The following is an 8,564-nucleotide window of genomic DNA, read 5'->3' as shown; positions in this document are numbered from 1 at the left end:
GGTTCTCCATCTTTTCCCCAGCCCTCTACATTTAACTGATAGGATATCTTGAGGAACATCCCCTTGATAAAAATGGTTCAACATGAGCATGGGCTGGGGAAGAGCATCAACATCTCCAGCCTGTGTGTGGAAATGCTGCTCATTCTGTCCTGAGAGAGTGAGATGCTTCTCAAGGAACGGTGTCTCCCTTTTGAGGGTCACCACTATAGATGATGGGGGAAGCCTGGAAGTCTTAAAAAGAGAACGTAGAAGAACCAACAATGAGTGTCAATGAATTTGGCAACAAGGTCCAAAATGGACTGGACACAGGTCCAGGCAATGGACCACTGCAGCCCAACTATGCAGATAAGGGAGAGCTAAGGTGGGACAATGGGGATGGCTGTTGGGAAGGGAAGATTGATAGGACCTGGTGACTAGAAGGATCTAGGGGCAATGGAGTGGAGGAGTTAGTCAATAAAGATTGTATAACTGTGGTTTCTTTCCTGTGCCTTCAAGAAGAGCAGACTGGTCCCTACAGCATCCTTGAGCCCTCAAAGTCTATTGTCATTTTGGCCATGGCCACTAGAGGGCTGCCCCATCTCATCTGGAGCCCAGACTGATTCCTATGCAGGGAAGACAGTGGGACTGTTTAAAATCCAAGTCCTGCTGGTCCCTGGAACTTCATGAGAGCCTGGGTTTACAACGGTTGATTTTCATTGAGACACAAGGTTGGAAGGTCTCCCACGCACTGACGATGGCTGGAAGTGGCCTAAGAGGTGGTGATAAGTTACGGAGTGCTGGTGTGGGTGCCCTGGCCGCCAGGGGAACAGGAGGGCAGGAGGAGGAAATCTCAGGTTTGAAGATATCCTGGTCGCGGAAGACAGAGAACTTGCACAGTTGAACCGCAGCTGGGGCGGATGTGTGTGCCCATGTGCGTGAGTGTGGGGATGCATATGGGCGGTACCTGTGCACGGGTGAGTGTACGTGTGGATGCATATACGTGCATGCGTGAGAGTGTGGATGGGTGAGTATGCGTGTGCACGTGTGCGGGTGTATACGTGTATGTGTAAACATGTGCATGCCTGGGAGAGTGTGGCACATGTGGGCAGGCTTCCAGGCGTCTGTGTGTGTCTGCTCTGCAGGGGGGAATGTTCATGTTTGTTGCTTGGCTGCAGCCCAAAAGACAAACAATGAGGTGAATGGAAATGAACTGGAGTCTCTGCTTCAACAGTGATTAGCTCCCATCAATTCTGACCAAGCGGAGATACAACAGGCACCAAGGAGCAAACACTGGGAAACTCAGAGACCTGGGTTGTGCAGGGGTCTGCAAAGCCACTTGGCAGCGTCCTTGGACAGCAAAGGTTGCCTCTGGAGCCTGGAGCGGGAGACGGGTCATTCCTGCCCTCAGACACAGATCTGTGTGCTATTCCATCCTGGCCAGTGGCTCTTCGGTCTGGCCTTGGTCTTAATAAACATCACTTTACTTTCTGATGGGTGGACAGCTACCTACCTCACCTTCCCCTGGCAGTTTTCTCGTTCTCTTTGTCAGGCTGGCCTCCGTCTCTTCCCAGAGATGAGGTGAGAGCCCTCTTTCCAGCTGCTCAGAGGAGCCCGGCTTCGTGCTGTGTTCGCACTTAGTCATGTTGCCTTGTCCTCAGGCTCCCCTCTTGCCACCTGTCAGGGGTTGGAAGCAGAATGGTGAAGGCAGAAACACAGACTGTCTGGTGGGTTGGTGAGAAGGAGTTGTTCCTTATCTCTAGACCTGTGCACATATTTATGTATGAGCGAGTGGGAAAGGTGGTGGTAGGGAGGGCATTAGAGGACCCTGGGGCAGGCCTTCAGCCCTCAGAGCTGGGGTCCCTGGCTGTGGGTTCCCCGAGGCCCAGAGACACTGGTTTAGCTGGGGACATGAGTGTCCGCCAACCTGCTAAAGTGCATGCCCTGTCCTCACAGAACAGGGTCTTTCCTGGGCTCTCACAATCCCTCATGAGCACGTCTCAGAGGGCGCCAGGCCCCTCAAGCAGCATGGCTATGAGAATTTAAAAAAAGCTCTCCTTATGCTTGTATACTTGGGTGTGTGGGGAGGGTACTTCATCATTCACATCCTAATAAATCTAGAGTAGTTGCTTCGTAGAAATTACTTATTGGGCGCCTGGGTGGCTCCATTGGTTAACTGTCTGACTTTGGCTCAGGTTGTGAACTCAATGGTTCGCAGGTTCCAGCCCCGCAATGGGCTCTGTGCTGACAGCTTGGAGCCTGGAGCCTGCTTCAGATTCTGTGTCTCCCTCTCTGCCTCTCTCCTGCTCACATTCTGTCTCTCTCTCTTTCTCTCTCAAAAATAAATAAACATTAAAAAAGAAATTGTTCGGGGCGCCTGGGTGGCGCAGTCGGTTAAGCGTCCGACTTCAGCCAGGTCACGATCTCGCGGTCCGTGAGTTCGAGCCCCGCGTCGGGCTCTGGGCTGATGGCTCAGAGCCTGGAGCCTGTTTCCGATTCTGTGTCTCCCTCTCTCTCTGCCCCTCCCCCGTTCATGCTCTGTCTCTCTCTGTCCCAAAAATAAATAAACGTTGAAAAAAAAAAAAAAATTTAAAAAAGAAATTGTTCATAACACTTCCAGTTTGTTTTTAGTCTTTAAATAGTTTCTGTTCTCATTTGCCCCCTCAGGGCACAAGTGGCCCAGTCCTGATTTTCTTTCTAATGCCGTTCTTGTTTTATAGTTCACTAGATTGAATAGCTGTGGGAGTTCTCAAGCTTTAATATTAAAAAAAAAAAAAAAAATCTCCTGAGGAGCTTGTGTTATTTTTTTTCACTGTTAATTTTTAACAGATTTAAAAAAAAAAATAAATTCTAGGGGCACTTGGGTGGCTCAGTTGGTTAAGTGACCAACTCTTGGTTTTGGCTCAGGTCACGATTTCACTGTTTTGTAAGTTCAAGTCCCACATCAGGCTTCATGCTGGCAGCGCGAGCCTGCTTGGGATTTTCTTTCTCCTCTCTCTCTACCCCTGCCCCACTCACGCTGTCTCTGTCCCTTTCAAAATAAATAAATAAACTTAAAAAAAAAAAAAAAGTAAATTCTACCCCCAACGTGGGGCTTGAACTCACAACCCTGAGCATTGAGATCAAGAGTAGCATGCTCTATCGACTGAACTAGCCAGACATCCTGAGTAGCTTCATTTAAAGGCAGATTTCTCAGGCCCCGTTTAAATCTATGGAATCAGAATTTCTGGAATGAGACACAGGAATTTGCATTTTACCAATCCCTCCCCCACACCCAAGATCCTGAGTTGGGTGATCCACAGAACACATGCTGTGAACCATGGTGTGGAAGGATGCTTGGATCCATTTTTTTTAATGTTGAGTTTCCAGAGTTCTTTATATATTCTAGACACAAGGCCCTTGTTGGTTGTGTGATTTGTAAATCTTTCCTCCTAGACTGTAATTTGTTTTTTCATCCTTTTACAGGGTCTTTCACAGAGGAAAAGTATTAAATTTTGATAAGGTCCAATTTGATGAGGTCAACTCTGCTGAGCCCTAGGTCCCAAAGATACCTTCCTGTGTTCTTTTCTAGAAGTTTTGTAGTTTTATGTTTACATGTAAGTCCATGATCCATTATGAGTTATTTTTTTTTAATGTTTATTTATTTTTGAGAGAGAGAGACAGACACGAGCAGGGGAAGAGTTGACAAAGAGAGGGACACAGCATCCAAAGCAGGCTCCAGGCTCTGAGCTGTCAGCACAGAGTCTGATGTGGGGCTCTAACTCACAAACCGTGAGACCATGACCTGAGCCAAAGTCAGACATGTAACTGACTGAGCCACCCAGGCGCCCTGTGAGTTATTTTTTATATTAGGTGTGACGTTTATGTCCAATTTTTCCAGCACTACTTATTGAAAAGGCTATTTCTCCTCCATTGGATTGCTTTCATTTCTTTATCAGAATTAGTCAGGGACATATTTGTGTGGCTCTAGATCTGGGTTCTTTATTCTGTTCCACTGATCCATGTGCCTATTCCCTCCACCAGCACCATGCTGTCTTGATACCGGAGTTACGCATTAGGCCTTAATGTTGAGAAGAGTGGTTTCTCTCACTTCATTCTAGTTTTTCAACATTGTTTTGGCTATTCTTTTTTTAAGTTTATTTAATTTATTTTGATAGAGAGAGAGCATGTGTGTGAGCAGGGAAGAGGGGGAGAGAGAGAAAGAGAGAGAGAAAGAGAGAGAGAGAGAGAGAATCCCAAGCAGACGCCATGTTTTCAGCACAGAGTCTGATGGGGGGCTCGATCCCACGAACTGTGAGATCATGAACTGACCCGATATCAAGAGTTGGATGCTTAACCGACTGAACCACCCAGGCATCCCTGTTTTGGCTATTCTGGGGCCTTTTCCTTTCCAAATAAATTTTGGAATAAGCTTGTCAAGGCCTACAAATTAACTTGCTCAGATTTTGATGGGAATTACATTAATACTGATCAGTTTTAGAAAAGGACTGTATTTTTTTTTTTTCTTGCACCAGAATTTTGGGAGAGCAGGGTTTAACCAAAGCAGTTCTGAAGTCTTACCTTGTTAAATGTTTCTTGCCTGGGATATACTTTTACTTCCAGCCACTACAATCTCTTATCTGGCTGCAGAGAAGAAACCATGTGGAAAAACTGGGCAGCTACAGTTGGTGCAAGGTTCACCAATAAGCTTTGTTCCAACCTAGAATCCTAGAAATTAAGCATACTCAGTGCTCTAAATTGTCTCCTTAAGGGCACATTGTAGCTTCTTGGGATTCATCTGCTGTCTTTAGGAAAACGGAATAGAGATATCTTAAGAAAAGTAGGTTGTGGGACGCCTGGGTGGCTCAGTTGGTTAAGCTTCCAACTCTTGATTTCTGCTCAGGTCGTGATCTCGTGGTTCATGGGATTGAGCCCTGAGTTGGGTTCCACACTAACAGCATGGAGCCTGCTTGGGCTTCTCTCTCCCTCTCTCTGCCCCTCACCACCTACTCTCTCTCAAAATAAATAAGTAAACTTCCAAGAAAGAGAGAGAAGTAGGTTGTACTTCTTGAGTCTGTGAGGTCCAAATGTTTACTTCATTCACTTGATCCTCACCTCTGCTTTGCCAGAGAAGGAAGATTGAATGGACTTGAGGGGTTACTGGGAACACCCATCTCACCAGCACCACCAAGCACTGTTCCAAGGGTGCGAGAAGATGTGGTGACTCAACAAGAGGATGGTTTTGTGGAAGGTCTTTAAACTTAACCTCACACTCTGCAGTGCCTGCTCGTGCACTCTTCCCATTTCTTATCCTCCTGGGAAGCAGCTGTCAACATGCGATCCTAATGTTCTCGCACCCTTTTCCTCACATCGCTCTTCCCCCCCCCCCAGTCACACCCCTCAGTTCTCCAATCGGTTATTTGTAGCCAGTGACTCATATGTTTGGCACGTTAACGTTCATCTCAGTTAACACCAGACGAAGTGAACCCAGTTTCATTTCTGTCCTCATCTAAAAGTTGGCCCCAGATTAGTTCACAGAATCTCTGCAGTTTTCCTTGGCTGGTGTAAGCTATGTGTGTCCCTTTAGTGATCTGATTGATACTGGCCTTTGTGGTGGATGTCACATCCAGAGAGCTGTAAGGACACACTTGATAAAAGGGACTACTTACCTGGAATTTACCCTCAGAACACCATAATCTTGACAATGACAGTTTTGTGCACCTCCAGTGCTTTGAGGGGTTCTTATAATTCTGAGTTGTACAGAGGCAATCAAAAGATTTCTTGAGAATGACTAACTCCCCATGTGGAATGAGAACTGTACGCAGTTAAACAGTTAATTGTACCAATAGCATCTAAATGTGGTATGCACACAATAAGCTTCAAGAAGCATCCAGTGTGTTGTAACCTAAAATGCCCCTATCTTAGAGAATTAGCAAGACCCTTAGTTGGATCTGGCTAGAGAAATGACTTTACTGAAGCCTTAAAACTTCTTTGCCAAGTTCTCCCCCCGCCCCCAGTTTTCTTGATTCTTTATGCCTTACCTACCCTCTTATGTCTTCTGCCATGTTACATTGGGATGGTTCCTTCTACATGCAAATGGCAACTGATGTGGTCATTGGGTTCCATGTCCCTCAGTAGTTCCCTCCAGGAACTATGTGAGAGCATACCCAGGGCCTGAGGGCTGGAACACAAAGAAAATGAGGGTGGAGTGTTGCTGAACTAACCCAAGAGCTATATATTCTTTCTGTATTTTTTCCTCGGTCAATGAGAGCACACAGCTGCCTTGCTTAGGGATTACAGAAGCTTGTAAGGCTGGGCTCAGGGCTATGGAAACAGTAATACCCATGGGACTAAGGCATCCATTGTCTGTTCTTTGCTAAACTCACTTCATCACCAATACAAACATTACGGTCATCCTCCTTTCGCCCCATCGCTTCTGCCGATCACCCCCCGATCACCTCCTCCTAGGCTGGCCAGACGCTTCTGCCGTTTGCCGGAGGAAGAGGGGATATTTTTTGGTATGCACAGGAGAGCCCTGGTTTCCTAGTTACACTATTCTGTCCTTCCTTGTCCCAAGCTCCTTCTACTAACTGCAGAGAGCTCTCAGTTCACAGGGGCTGCTGCTTTCAGTGCTTGCTCCCTGAAGGAGCATGCCTAGCTGCTGTTTGGGGGATGGTATCCTCCACGGACATCTGCATGGACTCTGTCTTTGTAGGCTGCAGGGATGTGAGGGATGAGGTTTTTAGAAGAGTGGCTTTTCTGGTAGGAAGGGAGAAGCTTCCAGACTGCATCTAACCTAAAACAGGTTTTCCTCTCTGAACAGAAGTCATCGATGCTTCCCGTGTTGCAGTAACAACAACAACGACCCGTCCTAGCTGCTGCTGGGTATGGGTTTGAGTGTTGAATCCCTTTGGGCTCATTAGGGATGTGGGGCTGGGAGAGTGCAGTGGGAGGTGGGGGGCCACCCTTTCACGCTGGCTCCATCTACAGAACGCTTCCCGAAGATCCCTTCCTGCTTCTATAATCTTGGCAGAACAAAGCGGCCACTATTCCTCTTTGCCGAGCCCTGTCTGTGCTCAACACCTCCTGTGCCCTCTCTAATTTCCCTCTTCCTCACACAATCCAGCTGCCTGTTGAGGCTTCTCTCCCTGTATTTACAGCCATCTAATCAGCTGGTAATTTACTTTCAATCAGTGCCAGATTGTGTTCCTCAGATTCATATCTCTTCTTTCATTTAGTGAGGAAATGATTGCCTTTCCTTTTTACCATTCGCTTTACATATCAGCTGCCATGTTGTGCTGATGAGTAGTCCCTTCGATAGGAAGGGATAATCTGACATTTCAAGAGTGCATCTGTCCAAAGCTGTCCAGGTTAAGACTTACATCACAGGTAAGTTCAAATACTTGGGACTGGGGGAGAGTCTTTCACGGCCAGTCTTATGGTCAGTGTCTCAAGTTCTTGAGTTGTTAGTGGCAAGTGTAGTTTGGCAGAAACTTCTTGTCATTTAATCCCAGCTGGGAATTAATTTTCTGGTAGGCTGCCTGTCAGGACCATCCAGAATGGTTAGGGATGGGGGAAGGGCAGTGCCGGGCTGTGGCCGAAGTCCTATCTCTTAGATTTTAGCTACATGAGGTTGAAGAGGCTGCCTGCTAAAGTTTGAAAAACTGCAGGCCAAGAATAATAACAGATTATTTGTGTGGCTTGTGAGGCTGGTTGAGTCACGTGGAAGAGAAATTAAATCGGGAAGATGAAGAGAACAGATGAGGGTACAGAGACTGAATGAAGGACAGATGGGCTGAGGGTCAGTTGAGGTCCACCCACCAACTTTCCCCTCATATGTGTGTTGGGATGCTTTCCTGGATGGGGGCATGTTCTCAAATATGGCTGAGTGGGTAATCTGTCTTACCTCTCTTCTAGGGAAGATTCTCCTATGGGACAGGATGGGGCTGGAAACCTTCACTTCTTACCCACCCTTCCAGCTTCTTGCTCTTGAAACCATCATGCCCTTTCTGCCTCTTGAGCCTGAAGATCTCTTCCTCTTCCCAACCCTGTTAACATTAATAATTATTAACTATAATAAATAATATATTGGTAATATATTAATAAAATATTATCATATTCTTCACATTATATTAACATGTTATTAATAATAATATATTAGTATATATATATATATATATATATATATATATATATATTTGGTCTTGGTTTTAAATGGAAGCTTCTTCAAGTTGCTTTCTCTACCTCTGAACCCTCCAGACCCAGGTCAGGTGCTCCACCTCTGTGCCCCTAGGACCCTGTACTCATAGGTAATGTGCATCCATGTACCTTTTTGTATCCCTCATTAGATAGTGAGCCTAACAGGAAAGTCAGAAGGGATGTGTATAGTACAAGGTCTAGCACATTGTGTCATCCAAATAGTTGCTGAGCTTGGTTATGGAGAAGCAGCCAGGTTGGTACATCCTGTGTCTAGAGGGCAGGGAAGGGCCCTTCATAAGTCAGGTACCAGTCACTAAGAATATTTCCCATGCTGGGCACAAATATTTCCCATGCTGGTCCCTTAAAAGACCAGAGTGTGGTTGGAAATTGATGGTAGGGGGTGCTCAAGA

At 46.3% G+C, this 8,564-nt stretch overlaps 1 long non-coding RNA gene across 1 annotated transcript; it reads right to left on the bottom strand.

Moving 5' to 3' along the window:
* Window positions 1-1,454: 1,454 nt before the first annotated feature.
* On the bottom strand, window positions 1,455-7,997 carry LOC147578162 (uncharacterized). The gene is made up of 3 exons (XR_015254213.1): window positions 7,862-7,997; window positions 6,001-6,136; window positions 1,455-1,653 (listed from the first exon to the last, which is right to left on the bottom strand). It is a non-coding gene; the product is annotated as an uncharacterized LOC147578162 (long non-coding RNA).
* Between the last annotated feature and the right edge of the window lie 567 nt (window positions 7,998-8,564).

This window comes from Puma concolor, chromosome C1 (genome assembly GCF_028749965.1).
Source record: "Puma concolor isolate L17-30 chromosome C1, mPumCon1.1.hap2, whole genome shotgun sequence".
Lineage (NCBI taxonomy): Eukaryota > Metazoa > Chordata > Mammalia > Carnivora > Felidae > Puma > Puma concolor.
Note: the sequence above shows the minus strand (reverse complement) of the source record. Positions and strands in the feature narration are given on the sequence as shown.